Genomic DNA, 15149 nt, shown 5'->3' with positions numbered 1-15149 from the left:
AAGGAACCAGCAACAGGTTTTTCCATTGTCTCATAACATCAGATTCTCCTCACAATTTTTTGGTTACATTTTAAAAAATTTTAATCATTATAACATATTGAAGTCGCAGATTTTAACCCTTTTAGTCCCACTAGTGATCTAGACAGAATTTCTCCTTACACCATCAGTACAATATCAAACAGACAAATAATGAGTATAAAGAAAAATATCAATTAGGGGATAATTGGTTGATCCAATTCCAAATTCTCCAACCTAACAGCAAATAAATTGTTTGGCAGACAGTAAGGAGAATTACTGATGAAATCTTGAGAGTTAAAGGGTTATGTAATCCTATTTTTTTTTGAGAGGGCACAGTAATGAATCTTGCAATCTGATTGGTTCTTTACCCAGTCAGTATTTTCCTATCTCTGCCCACGGGCCACGGTAATGCTTTCGTGAGTCGCCAAGTACATCCCAACTTTTGTTGCCATTTTTCATAAAATATAGCTCGTGTTTCCGGCTGGGCAGTATTTTTAAGCAAACACATCAGTAACTACTTCAAGCCGATGAATAACTTATGAATCCTCCCTTTTCTCTCACTCAAATCACTTTGGTTGACAGAAAAATATTGGTTTCAGAATGAATTTGTATAAACAATAGTGTCGTTATGTTGGTTGACAAGTGGCCTAAAACCTGTCTGCAATTAATTTTAATCGTTCACAAAAAGTACCAAGAAAGTTAAAATGTGAGGGATTTTGTTACAGTTAAACTGAATGAAGGAACTTTCATTCATTTAATACCTGAATTTTCTCAAGCAATTTGTTCGCATTGAAAGAGCGAGCGAAGTTTTAATTTAAGTTTTACAACAAACATATGCTCTCGGTGAGTCTTTCCAAGTCTCTTCAATTTGAACATTTGTACCATAAATTGCACAAGAGAAACTGAAGGAATTTTTTGAGAATAGGCCGCATTAAATCCCCTTGTGTCTCGTTGGAGTGTGCCATTCGAATTTAGTTTTTGTGGAGGAAAGACCAGATTTACACATGCCATTGCAGCAAACAAACAAGCAAACTCTCACAACTTCAAAATAAAAAAATTGAATTTATTCACGATTACTTTCCTTGCCGTTTATTTAATGAACAGAGGTAAATCTTCGTACATGAATGAATCGTCGATGAGAGTGAATAATACTTTCCATTAGATCATTGACTGTTTTTGAAGAAAACATTGTCATGACAGTCCTTGCCAAACTTAAGTTCCGTTGTTTTTCAAATGTTTTTACGCTTTCTTTTGGTTACACACTCTCTAATTGACAGGTGTCAGATTGTGACAGATACTTGTAAAAATAATGTTTCAAAGTTTGTTTGGAAGCCTTTTAAATTATCGTTATGGAAATGAAAATGTTTCGCTGACGCATCTCTCTTGAATTTGCATCACCTCTATTTTAACTACCATTTACTGGCTCAAAAACTGTTCAGTTTATGGAAGATCTTGCCGTATTTACAGCCCTAAATCATTTGGGTTCTTTCGGAACAAATTTCGTCAAGTTTCAAAAAAATAAATATGTTATTTACTGGCTAAGGGTTGGTCGGTATGGTGAAAAACTGTGACCTCAGTCTTGAAAATGCTGCCCTCGGCCTATGGCCTTGGGCAGTATTTTCAAGACCTCCGTCACAGTTTTTCACCATATATACAGACCTCCCAGCCTGCAAATAACATGTATATATGTACCAGAAAGGCAGCAAATAAATATAACATACTCCAGTAAAGTGTTGTTATGTACAATGAAGTTTCAAACTCATTAAAGTTAAGTTGACTTCATGATTCAAATTTTAGTTTAAGAAATGTGTAATATCTCTTTACATGGATGAAAAGAGAGTGCCAATTATGAATTTTAAAATAGTAAATGCCAAAAACTTTAAGATGGATTTATTTATTATCTATTCACTGAGATTTAACTCATTAGCTGGCACACAAAGATATAAAAGACCCTTTGTGAAAAAACCCAGGGCAATAAAATTAAAGATTCAGGAAAAGCATATGACATCAACTAGTTTACTGATGTTCTCACCTGAATTCAGTCTGGAAGGAGAACTCTGCAACACTTATGTTTTATCTTCTCACACCTGAATTAAAACATAAAATTTAATTATTTGCAGGCAGATTAAGGAAGAAATTAAAGGGATGGATATATGTTACATAAAAAGAAACCCCTTAATATAAAAATAAGGCAGAAGTATATTACCTACGTGTCTTTGCTTCTGAATACAGCTTTAATAGGTATCTTTCATGTAATTATCTACATATGTAAACCGGGTGCAATATACGGTCATATATCCTCTTTGAAGGCTGCCTTTTAAATCAAGTATATCAAGTTCAGTACCTCCGGAATCATAAGCCGAGCTTTTGGGGCTACAAAATGATAAAATAATCAACGCGTTATGGCAGGCCAATTTATCGAGAGTCAATTAAGTATAGTTTCCTAAAATCATTTGGAAAGTTGAAAATGTGCTTCACTTGTGCTACATATACGGTTCCGAGAGTGTGACTCGATTAATTCAAAAGAAAATATCCAAGCAGGTTACAGAAATGGTTCACGAATTGTAAACTGATAATGTCACGGTTAATAAAACCTCCCTGAATTATGGTGCTGATACGAATTATCGTTCATAATCGCTTATGAAATTCCGAGATTGTAGCTCAATGAATTCAACAGAAATATCCAGGAAAGTTACAGAAACAGACTCTCAAAAACGGCTCCCGAATTCAAAAACTGTGAACAACAATTACTTACACTAACCATGTGCTTACCAGCGTGCTTGTGAGCTCAAATTGCTAAGACCCCATTTAATTACACGATCACAGCTCAGACGCTTCTTGCAAAATGTGATCATTATCGGTTTCAGAGGTTGATTCTTCAGTTTCCACCATTAGGAAAAAAATATCGTATCGGAGGCATGTTCACCATAACCCGAGCATTACGTACGCCTCGACTGAGATGTTGAGCAAAGAGAAAGTGGCTCCATGTTTTGTGAGACAATTGAAACCATTTCCTGAAGTTCGAGTAGAAAACATGAAAACATAGCGCTGAAAAGTACCATAACTAAACAATGAAATTCACTCATTCCGCAGTAGAACTAACTCCACTTCACCCGTAAGTTTGTTTGCACCACACATTTGCGGTCCGTATTTTAATTCTCAGATGTTTGACGGGTTCTCACATGACAATATTGTCAAAATCAAATTACCGCATCAGACTCAATGTAAACAATTGATCATCGCTGACTCGATCTCATTTTATTTGAATTTTGGGAAAGGCCACTACTTCGTTCTCAGGCTAAAACAATACTTCTTGGACAAAGCGCGATTTTTTTAAAAATAGAGTAAATCCTACGATAGTTGACTGAAGAGAGAAAGAGATAGAAACTTGCGCTCGCCGTTCGCTATCATTTGAAAACTTTCTAGACAAAACAAAATCCGTAAGATAACTTCTTTTCCATTAACACCATGACCGTATAAAACATTCCAAACGACAGGACAAGAAATAACTTGAAGAATACGAACACTTTAGAATGTTATTCGAGCGATGAACCGGCGCGAGGGTTTTTAGGCGATGAAGGCCAAAGTCATTGTTTTGCCGAAACGTGATTTTAATTATAAACTAAAGCTAGTATCAAACGACGATTGGTAAAAAAAGATTGAATTTTTCTGGGCCATAGCGTTAGAGAAAACCCAGATAAGACACGGCTTACCTCCTCTTCTTTCTCGGATCCCTTGTAGTTCGCTTCCCTTTGATGATGACCCCTTTTCAGCTTGAAGCAAATTGTCTCAATGGCCATACGGATGGTTCAGATTATGCTTGGTTCAAAGAAGGTGCGCTGGTGATTATAGCCTGCAGAGCAGGCGTAATTTTGGCGAGCGAGTGCTAAGTAATTTCATAACGAATATTATGGCCGCCATCTTTGATTTTAATGGCAGCGGAAGGCTGGGGAGAGGAATAAATTTATACCAAGGGGGCGGTCGACGGTCAAAAATAATGAAAGGGGGAGGGGAGAGAAATAAAAGATTTGTTTCGTTGAAGTTGAAATACCTTTAAAAATGAACTGCACTATTTCCTCTGCAGTGTTTGCTAAAAATATTTATTTAGAAGCACTTTACTGAGGGAGTTGTCTAAGTTGTCTACTAAGTCCATTGGGTCCTTTTAGTTCATCGCAAAACTTTGTGATCCGCAAACCTCGATGATCAAATCTTTTATTGTGAATTCAATTAATTTTGGTTGGTGGAGCATTTTTTTTGACCGGATTAAGTTTCAACTTATGTTTGTTTGACTAAATTAACGTCATGTGTGAACATTTCCATGTAAAAGCATTTTGAGTGGATAAAACAAAACCTGTACTGTAAATCCTGTTGAGTACACACCTCAGGGCGTCAGTTACTAATCTGTAAATTTCTTGTACTTCCTCTTGGACTGGAATATTGGCGATTCTTACAAAGTGTTAATGTTTTTAATCAAATGTAATGTCACAGTGAGGCAAAAGGTTCAATTCGTTAGCATTGTAAAAAGCGTATTAACAATTCAACTGCATGAGCCTGATTTGAAATATCAATGCATTAACAAGGGCGTGGTCAGGATCTTCTAACAGGTGGTCCTTTTACTCTGTTTTTATCGGAAACTGAGGGCGGAGAGGTATCACAAAATGTTATTATCATAATTTGCTAAATTTTCGTGACAAACAGAGAGGTAACATATCCCCATATTGCCGAGAAAGATGTTGGGTTTCGTTTGACAATGCCTTTATTAAGATTGGCCTTAGTGGAGGATTATATGAATACATTTTATCCTCAGAATAGGAGAAGAAAGAAGGACTTTCTTAAAAATCTAACGAGAAGCTAAATAAGTAGTGAGAAAAACATCAGCGATTTGAGCAAAGACTTTTCAGGGTAATCTGCTACAATGCCTTATACCTCAGGCGCCATATATGGATAAGTTCCACATACTTCAGTGATTGTAAAGGCGACAACTTCGCTCAGACCGAAGTCTGACAGCTTCAGGTGGCCATTTGAGGTTATCAGAATATTTTCCGGTTTTAGATCTCTGATGAAATAAGTTGGCAAAAACTTCTTTCACTCATTTTGAGTGTACATCACTTTACAACAAGGCAAACCAGATTTACATCAATTTTTATGTTATAATGGAAAATCTTCTAGCCGTTCTTTCTTGATTCCAATCCAATACAGCTCATGTCAATTGTGGCGCCACGATCTCAAAAACGAGCCCTTTTTCGTTTTCTCACTAAGGTTCCTCGTTCGCCACTGGCGCATTATATTTTAGCCAATTTGCACCAAGAAAGCTGATTTGACAGGGAAGGTAAGTTAATCGACATTGGAATTAAGCCGGAATGAACGAGAAAATCTTTTTGTATCCTAGAAGCACTTGGATGGAAATGGGTGTATGCCGGCTGTTTTATCTTCTCTAAACTATGAAGTAAACATTTCTATTTATCATCCCATAATCCTTCTCGTTCCTGTAATTCTTGTCGTCAGTGTTATTGTTATCGTTGCCGTTGTCATTTTCTCTATCGTTACCGCTATCGTTATCAATATCGTCTGTGTTTTTTTACAAAAGGCTCCAGGACACTGGGGAAAAAGCAAAATTTTCCTTCGAAATGAGACATTACTGAGTACGTTATGCCACAAACAAACCTGTGGATGACTTTTTTTTAATTCAAATACTAATGCCAGCCTAGAGGCGGTAACTTTAAGTGTCAACTTGTACCATGTTAGCATCACGTTCTCTTCGACGCCATTTTGTTGCCTGTAGCAGCGAGAATTGTTACGCAGATGACACCAACACAAAAGACAAAAATTCATGCAACTACCGACAGAAGAACACATGCCCACTTAAAAGAAACTACCTCCAATCATCACTAATCTACCAAGCCACCGTCACACGTAAGGACAACAACACCACTGAAACATACATACAGAACGGTGTTTGTAAAGTATATTACTTACAGAATATAAGCGAAAATGAAGAAGATCTTCTGTCCTATCCGAAATTTACTATAAAAAAGGAAACATTTACTGCAAATCACGGCTCTTTCACTCAGGATTTTCACAAGGAATTCAGTGAGCACGAAGTGTTTCACAAGGTCCAGAGGAGCTCAGTTTGAACACATAAATTACTTTTTTAAAACTTAATTCTTATCTCGTAAAATACAAATCCTTATCGCTTCACGAAGTTAATTAGCCCAGTACTGAACCTTTGTGAGTCCTTTTGCAACAGATTTACGGCTCCATGTCCCCTACGCGGTCGCTGTTCGTCACTTTATGCAAGCCGTCATTTTTAAAATAAATAACCGCTAGTCAGCCGGCGCAAAACGAAGCTCTCTGAGTGAAGCCGCGCATTACTTACTATACGCCGATCTTGGCATCTTACGAGCTCTTAGTCTTTAGCGCTGCGGTCTATACCTTGCGTAAGAACCGGGCATAAAAGGCAGACCAGAAAATCATTTATTTGCCAAAAATAATGCGTTTACAAACAAGTTAGGTGACGACAGTCAAAGGAGTCTATAACGCTTAAAGTTTGGCAAATAGGCTGTTAGTTAATTAAGGAAAAAGATATTTCTGAGATATTAGATATTTCATTATTTTGTAAACTCCGTCCGTATATAAAAAAATAAAAACCACCACTGCACCACACGGACTTTCGTACTTGTCGATTTAACAAATTTAACAATATAAATAAATAATGCCTCGGAGACTAGCGAAACAGACAAACACGGTGAGAACACAGTTTACTCTCAACGAAGTAGCCATTTGCTTGGCATCATACAGGTTCGCTCTTATTATTTTAAAAGTTTGTGCCTGCTACCTTCAAAAGTTCATGCACGATTTCAAGAGCAGAGAACTTTCCTCGTTCGGCCCATGTTTTGCAAGCTGTTTTAAGAAAACGAGGAATTAAAAAGTGAAGGAAAGAAATTCAAACATAGTTTTAAATGATGGCCAACAAGTCGAAATATTCCTTTACGTTTGGCAAATTAGTTGCACTGGATACTGAGTATCGTATATCGACCGGGCATGTCGGTGAGCTAAAAAGCCTTTTAGATTAGGACGTACTTCTTTTTACAAATCGAAAGCAACTTTAACTTTAAGAGGCGTGTTGTAAAATTGGCACGGTCGCCGTGTTATATCGTGCAAAGTTGCGAGCAAGATTTCAACACGTTCCTGTGCTTCGACCGTACGAAGCACGACAATAGCTGCGAAGTTAATAAGGCAAGTAACTTACACGCTGCTAAAGTGTTAAAAGCTCGTTATTTTGTTTTAGCGTGCAAGTGTACCGTGAGCGTGCGTTCACCTTATTCCCTGAATATTGCTCCCCAGATCCCTCAAAGTCTAACCTCTACTCGGCCAGAGTTGCTCAGCCGTATATCACCAGCTAAATAAAGACAAAAAGAGCATGTAGCGGCCGACACAAGCGAAGCAGATTTCAACGACAACTATGAGTTTCGCTAATGAAGACGCACTATGAAGCGAGGATATATTTCACGGAAAAGATTTGAATCGTTTTATTAGCGTAGTTGAGGTATCCAAGTACTTATCGTAAACTGAAATATGAAATTATAAGGAAGAAGCTAAGCTAAATTCTAAGATACGAACCAACATTCCAATCATTCCGATATAAAAGCAAGATCACAAAAGACTCTCTTCAAAGGATAAAGGAGAACCGCTTGAAAACGAATTCTAACAAAACTAATAACCGAGTGTAAAAAACGAGTAGCTTACTAACAAAGCATGAACAATGTAAGCCACGTGTTACAAGGTTGCAAAGAAACTGGTATAAAAAACTGGGCGAAACTACCGAAAGACTAGATGTTTAAACAAGCACAAAGAAAAGGAACATAAGCACTTACATAACAGTCCCGCTTGTAAGAGTTTGACCAAAACGAACTTCGAGATAAGGTGGGCAAAAGGGCGCTTTTCGATAAACACGTCTTATCGTTAGCCCAACGCAAGATAACTAACTAAAATGCGGTTCTGGGTGGAACTTAAAGATCACGTCCCTAATGGACAAACAGTAACGTCTCTATTGCGGTTTAACACGTTTAATACGAAACAAACTTAAAACGAATCAATGTCTGGTGGCAAAGGCGTGGCAGCCGTTACAGAGCACGTCTATTGACTTGAATCGGAGAGGTGTTTATTGCTCAATGTTTGCTTGTGATGATCGCATGCATTTTTTTGTTGTTGTCGCGCTACATGGACTTTTAAAGCTACAAACCTCAAGTCGCGAGAGAAACTCTTAATATTTTCACAGCATAATGATATTTACCACCTGTTTCGTTGTCCGATTTAAATATCACCCCTGCGCCGTATCTCACCTCGCAATTTTTGTCAAGCGCCCACCCAGCTCTCACACATTGGTTCAATAAGGTCTCGTTTCCAATTATGGCAGTTAAACACAATTTTTTTACTTAAAATCTTGGATATTCACATTTCTGTCTGGTAGCCGGTGAAGTATTTTAATGGTTTGATAAAGCTAGCCGCACAATCAGTCTGTAAAAGTTTTCCGTTGTTTACTCACGGACTAAAAACTTTAATTGAAATTGGACTAAATGATTTAAGACCTACCTTTCTTCGCATTCTGTTTCTGACTGCTGCGAAAAATATTCCCTTTAACATGCGAATGTAAAAGAACTTATCCAAGACGTTACAAAAGCCATCTTGGCCTTCGTAATGGTGGTCTTGATTCTGATTTACAATTAGATTGCGTCATTATAGCAGCATTTTATATAGGCGCGCGCCAGAAACAGAAATGCAAGGTGGGTGTCCGCTGACTTCTAACCGTGGAATAATCCAGTGTGGCTCCTCGCAACACAAAATTGCTTTTGAGTGGAATTTTTGACAAAATGTTCCAAACATTTAGCTCTAACAAAAGAAACGCTCAAATCGGCTCTTTCCCGATATTCATCAATTACAAAATTCTAAGCGTTCTTTATCTAAAATTCCTGCCTTTGGCACAATTTTGTTGATAGGAAATAATAAAAATATTCTCGGTTTCAGCGACAAACATTAACCGATTTCAAGCTGATTCGATAAAGAACATCTCGCGTCCCTCAAAGAATTTGATTTTAACTCCTGTTCAGCGAGTTAAAACGCCGATGGCCGTGAAGAAAGTTTTGATCAGCGAAGTGTCTTGGAGATACAAAGCATTGTAGTTGGGGAATAAACCTTCTTTCCAACTTCTTTCTTACTCTGTTCGAACCCAACCATATGCAAAATACTCTAATAACAGGCTGACTAATAAGAATTGCATAATTCAACAGATTCAAAGTTGCAGTAGTGTCTTCAGTGTATCTATTCCAAAGAGGTTTTCTATCTTTGTTTATTTAAATTTGATGCAGCAGTTGCTGAGAAGCAAATTTTGAAATTTTTACATAACCGTCTTTAAGGGTATAGCTATCTTGTGGTGGCATTACTGTTTATGAAGGTGGGTATGGCCCGCCCCCAAGCCAGCTTTCCCAAAGGGAGTGCTGAGGGCTTAACGTCAAGGCCAGTGCCCGCATGCATCCCAGCCACCACTTTATCCCAAGGTGAGTTGCAAATGACTCTGTGTGTGCACCAGCGCTAATCAATAAGGAAATTTGCTCGCGATTTTCTCTAATGACACGAGCAGTGATAGAAGTCGCAAATAAATCCGTTGGGGTTGAATTCTTCGACTGAAATCAAAATGTAGTCTCTTTAATAAATTTTTTATTATCGATATAAAAGAAAATTTTTTGTTATGTTTTTAAAGTGTTAGATAAGTTCAAGCTACGACGAGGTTTTAGTTTCTTTGTCAGGTGAGTTTCAAGTTTGCCGGCCATCAGGTGCACCTGAAAAATTTACAGTGATTTTTGGTCAGTCCAAATTTAACCTATAAACGCCATGTTGTACGCTTAAGCTTCACTCAAGGAATTATATTTCTGTTAGTAATTCTTAACACTAATTAGTGCCAGCTCTTGCTTGTTGTGTGACCGCGAAGACGACGAGAGCGTGACAGGAAACGGGTGCATGGGAAATGACTTCATGATCGGATCAAACGCTCTTTACATGACACTAGTCAATAACTCGTCAACCAAAAAACTTACTAAACTTTGAATTCATATGAAATTTCTTAACAAGCATCCAACACTATTAAGAAGTTTGAAAGAACCTCTCAGTAGAATTTCTGTAAAAATTCCTGACTACTGAACATTTAGTCAATGAGACTGTGCGTGGCTGCTGGGAAGTTAGACTCAGCGTTACATTCATATTTGTGACCTACTCCGCTCCTTAACGCGAAAATGAAAAAGCTGAAGATTTATTTGACATCCAGTTCCAGCATGACGATTGAAAAGTAAAATAGAATGCAGGACCAAAAAATAGATTCGTGACTTACAAATTTAACAAATGATACACCATTTTTTGTTTTCAGTTTAATAAGCTCGTAATTGTATTCAGCTTCTTCGAAACTGCTCGTGTTACCAAGTATACCGTTTTGTTATACGCTTGCGGGGAAAATCACAATTTCACAAGAGTTGCAGGTGAGTACTGGATTAATGACTAAATACAAATGAACAAAATTTAAACTTAAGACGAAAGAATCGGAGAAATATGACATTAATTCGTCGTAAGCGAGGGAGAAAGAAAAATATCTAGCTTCCCTCGAGGATTCGAACCTCGACATTCAAATTTTATGATCTAAAGCTCAAGTTCAAAGCTACAAAAGACCTCGTTAGTGAGTCAAGACATACGCTGGGTTCGTATTTGACAAAACTTCCCGCATTCTCCTGGCATCTGAATTGTCGAGAACGTCATGTCTGAAAGTGGATTAAGAAAGAGAGTAAAGTTCAAGCTCCATCGTCAAATGAAGAAATTAAAAACATCAAGATCTACGGGTTTAGAGATTGAATCCTCAAAGATGCTTAGATTCTCTTAATTTTTTATCCGTGACGGATAAAAAGATTTTTCTTTATTCGACCCCGAGAAAAAAACTTCTCTCTCTTTATAAGTTTGAATTCGATGAAGGAATTATTTCTCAATGCTGACACTAAGATAAACATAATAAACATTGAGGTAGCTGATTTATCTGCCCAAGAGAGATTTATGAAACTACAGCATGGCTGATTCCAGTGTTATGTGCACCGCTTGTGCTCCTGGTACAATAACAGTATAACTCGTAGGTTGTCTTCATCCTTGTCAATTCAGTTTTATATGGCAGAAACTGTCCTGCTCAGGAGAATTGAAAAATAGATTTTGATTGCGGATGGCCTGTGTCCTCCATTGAAAGAAATATAACTGAGCCTAAGTCGCAGGATGAAGTAATAGGAATACAGAAACATTAAAAATATACACATAATTCAAGAGAAAGAACAAAAACAAAGAAAAAGACGAGCACGAGAACTTTAATGAAGTAGAAGAGCAATTTTAATATCTAAACTGGACATTTGAAGAGATTTGTTATTTACTCGTGACAAGGGATTATAGACTGATCTATTGCTCGTTAATATGAAATCTTTCATGGTTCCATCGAAATTTTAGTAAAGCTTAACGTATTATTCTTGATATTTTCAGGTATATAGAAATAATAATGACAACTTTTGGAGGATAAACCGATTCAGAGGATGGCGATTTAACAGGTACTAAACAGTTTTCATATTATGAATTACTATAGTGTAATTGTTTCGATGATTAGTCTCAGGGATTATTCAACAATATTCACTGAGCCTGCGGCGAATAATTGTTAATCATGACACGTAATACCCCGCAACTGGCATGGACATGCTTGATCATGAGCTTAAGAAGGCGTAAATCCGGCCAAGTTCCTTCTCAGGATTGTTAAGGACCGAGACGATGGTTTCGTCAATGAGGGATATATTATACAGAAAAATTATTTATATAAACCAAGAGGTTACCAAAATGAATGAATCTGCGGGACTCGTTATAGTTTTCTTTATTTTGACTTACAGGGAGATATATTCGTGGCTCCTTTGTATTTAAAACTTCTGTAAAACGTTTTATGTTTGTGAAACAAAAAAATGTCTGCTTAAGAAATTACAAAGTAATGAACCAGCTACAAGCACATCATTTCTTTTTTTCGACTTCAACGTGGGAAATCCTGAGAGAGCACATCACACCCTCTCAGGTAGCTGATCAGAACACAGCTGGATTCGCCTTAATCTTGTTCGCTCGTGGGTTACACCACATGAAAATAACAAAAAAAAAGACGGGAAGTTGGGGTAACGTGATAAAGAGCGAGGTGACATAAAAATGAAAACTTTCACCCCCAAAATTTTAATTATTACGAATTCTTGATCATGTATGAAAATGAAACTTCGCCAGCGTTACCATTTATTTATTTATTTTTTTTTTTGGAAGCTTTGCAAACATCGTTCGACCTCCTCAAAAAATAATATTAATTTTTTCTTCAACAATTTAAACTACTCATCCAAAAGGTGATTTGTCGTATTTCGCGGTTTGGTCGGAATTCGGTTTTGGCGGGAATTCTCTCTGCGCAATGACGAACTACATTAGCTCATGTGTTTACTTCGGAAGGTAAACATTTAGGCTCTGAAAATGCTAATGGTTGCATAGAATCCTGCTCCGAACAACGCGGAGAATACCACGCCTGTCTAACAAGAGAAATTTCCTTATATTCCCTTTAAAATTAAACAGCAACATATTATTTTATGTCAGTAATACATTTACAGATATTTTTTAATTTCTCCATAGTTTTGTGATATCTGAAGGTTTTTCCAGTTTTATTTCGGTTTCAAATGCTCCTATAATCTGGCAGCAAAGTCTCTCGATGGCCTACAAGATGCGAGAACCAGCGCTTGGTTCTCCACTTACTTTTGATGTGTAAGCAGATTATTGTTCTCGATAGCCAGAAGGCCGATGCAAAGATAAATATACAGCTCCTAAAATACCATCTTATTCAGAAAATTCTGGATCATAATAAATTACAAATGAAAAAGGAAGACTTTTCTCAAAACACATTTTGTTACGGGTTAGTGGCTTCCGGTCATTCATGATTACTTAGCTCTCTTCAGAAGAATATTTGTGGAATATATTGTTCGCTGGAGCCTTTTTCACACTTTGGAAAAACGCACTGATAACTCTGATTCACGAGAGCTATGGAAAATTCGCTAGAAAATACGTAAACCAAATGAAATCTTACTCTCGCTCTAATTAGTTGATAGTTATGTTTAGATGATCGTATGTAAACGTGTTTCTTTGCATAATAGGCTGCGGGATTTTGGAAGAACTCGTGACAGTTGTGCAAACCCTTGACTGCGTTTTGAGTTTGTAAAATGCGCCGTACAACTCGAAGATTCAACAACCTCGTTTCACGGGAAACCCACAGGCATTACACTGCTGTCCGTATCCGGAGAGTGGGGAATTTTTTAAGCAAAATCCCATCACAACAGCATGAGGGAGAAAACTTTGAAATTCTCACTCTTTCGTTTTATCTAAGTATCAGAGACAAGTTGGTTTCCGCCTTTCTTTTTGTATTATTTTCATTTAAGTATCCTTTTTTGTTTCGTGAGGATGTTTTCAAGCGCAGTAAAATTATATTCTATTTTATTTCCAGCTATGGCGGAGAGTAAACTTCGGACAACGGGAGAAGGACTGGATTTGAACAATGAGATTCGGGTCACAGGTGAGAGAGAGCCATAGAAAAACACTGCTACATGGTCATTTTGAAGCGGTTGTGATGTTTAGTGATGGAATAGTTAAGTACATCTTTAGTGGGCATTATCAAGAGTGGCAAGTCTGGGACTGGAAGTACAGCGGTAATCCGCATAAAGATTCAAAATGGCCGATGACATCACGGAAAAAGGAACTGAACACCAGTTTTGACCTAGCGCTTTTCAAACTCGATCGTCATAATTTGAGCAATTCGCATGGACTATAAATGAATTTTTATGCATAATAATTCATTTTAATGAAGTTTTATTTTTCATATTTTTGCGTTTTCTCTGGCAATAGTAATAATGTTTATCAAATGATCGAATTTCAGGGACAAACGAAAGGCAAGTGACATCAAATGACACCAAACTGGAGGTGTACGATGATCCATTAAGAGGTGAGAAATTAGATTCTTTAAAAGACGCCTCGGTATGGTTTTTAACTAAGCACATTTTTATTAAATTTTTTTACCTATTCTGTGAATAACTTTTGAAACAGAAACTATATGTTCGAATTTCAAACTTTATCACCAGAACAAACACTGAATTTTTTTTTTGCGTGGGTCACGAACAAGCTGTCAGTGCGAGGTGTACAATTGTATACATATACATGGAATGAAAATCATCATTAAATCTATTACCGCGAGAAATAAGAGAAAAATGTAATGAAAAAATTAGTATCGTACTCAGTATCAGGGAGGGATTTGAGTCAAAATCAAAGAAAATGTCGAGAATGCTTCTCATTTACACCACGTGCACTTTTGCAGTTGCATTATAAATTATGAATCACTACTCTTGCTAAAGATATCCTGATACAATTTAAAAACATTTGAGATAACACACTTGCAAATAAGGTCGAGAGGAGACTGATCGTGGAAATCAAATGGACAATAACGTTTGCAAAAAGTTTTATCTGTTCTGCGTTCTTTCAAACACACCACACCATATATGGCCAGAGTTCCCGAATTTCATTGGTCTGGAGACCATTTGAAGTGATTCAAAACATCATCTTAGAGTTAACGGTTTATAAAACTTATAGATATCAGTGGGGTGAGGGTTAATGGTCGGCGGGCTCATGTATGCAGTAACCGACTGTTCAAAAAGAACGAAAGGCCTGTAAAGGATAGGAATTAGAAAGGGGATCTAACGACATAAAAACGAAACCTTGTTAAAACGAAATCATTAATGTTAAACCGGTGTGTTTTCAGATATAGCAAGAGTATGTCTCGAGGAAGGTAACAAAGAATACAGACAGGAAGAACATCAAAACGCGATAAACTCCTACTCGGAAGGTCTTCAAGTGAACTGCGAAGATATACGGCTGAACGCCAAGCTTTATAGCAACAGAGCAGCAGCTCATTTCCATTTGGGTAAGAATCTTTTTAAAACTACTAAATTCTTCATGGAATGTACTCCGTGAAGTTAATGAATGTACATTCTGCACCCATTTTAAACGGG

At 37.2% G+C, this 15149-nt stretch overlaps 1 protein-coding gene across 7 annotated transcripts in view; it reads right to left on the bottom strand.

The window, feature by feature from the left end:
- LOC136282710 (peptidyl-prolyl cis-trans isomerase FKBP2-like) overlaps nt 1–15149 on the bottom strand; it is a 100373-nt gene that overhangs the window by 68323 nt on the left and 16901 nt on the right. For 2 of the 7 annotated variants that reach the window (XR_010718374.1, XR_010718379.1), the window contains exons 1-3: nt 3732–3945; nt 2225–2391; nt 2051–2105 (exon numbers count right to left, since the gene is read on the bottom strand). The exons of 1 other annotated variant lie outside the window; for it this stretch is intronic. The gene's annotated coding sequence lies outside the window, so the exon portion shown is untranslated. Of the gene's footprint in view, nt 1–1089; nt 1150–2050; nt 2106–2224; nt 2392–2790; nt 3033–3731; nt 3946–15149 lie in introns of those variants that run through there. 4 more of the 7 variants (XR_010718376.1, XR_010718378.1, XR_010718375.1 and 1 more) reach the window with 4 other exon arrangements.

Source organism: Pocillopora verrucosa, chromosome 7 (genome assembly GCF_036669915.1).
Source record: "Pocillopora verrucosa isolate sample1 chromosome 7, ASM3666991v2, whole genome shotgun sequence".
Lineage (NCBI taxonomy): Eukaryota > Metazoa > Cnidaria > Anthozoa > Scleractinia > Pocilloporidae > Pocillopora > Pocillopora verrucosa.
Note: the sequence above shows the minus strand (reverse complement) of the source record. Positions and strands in the feature narration are given on the sequence as shown.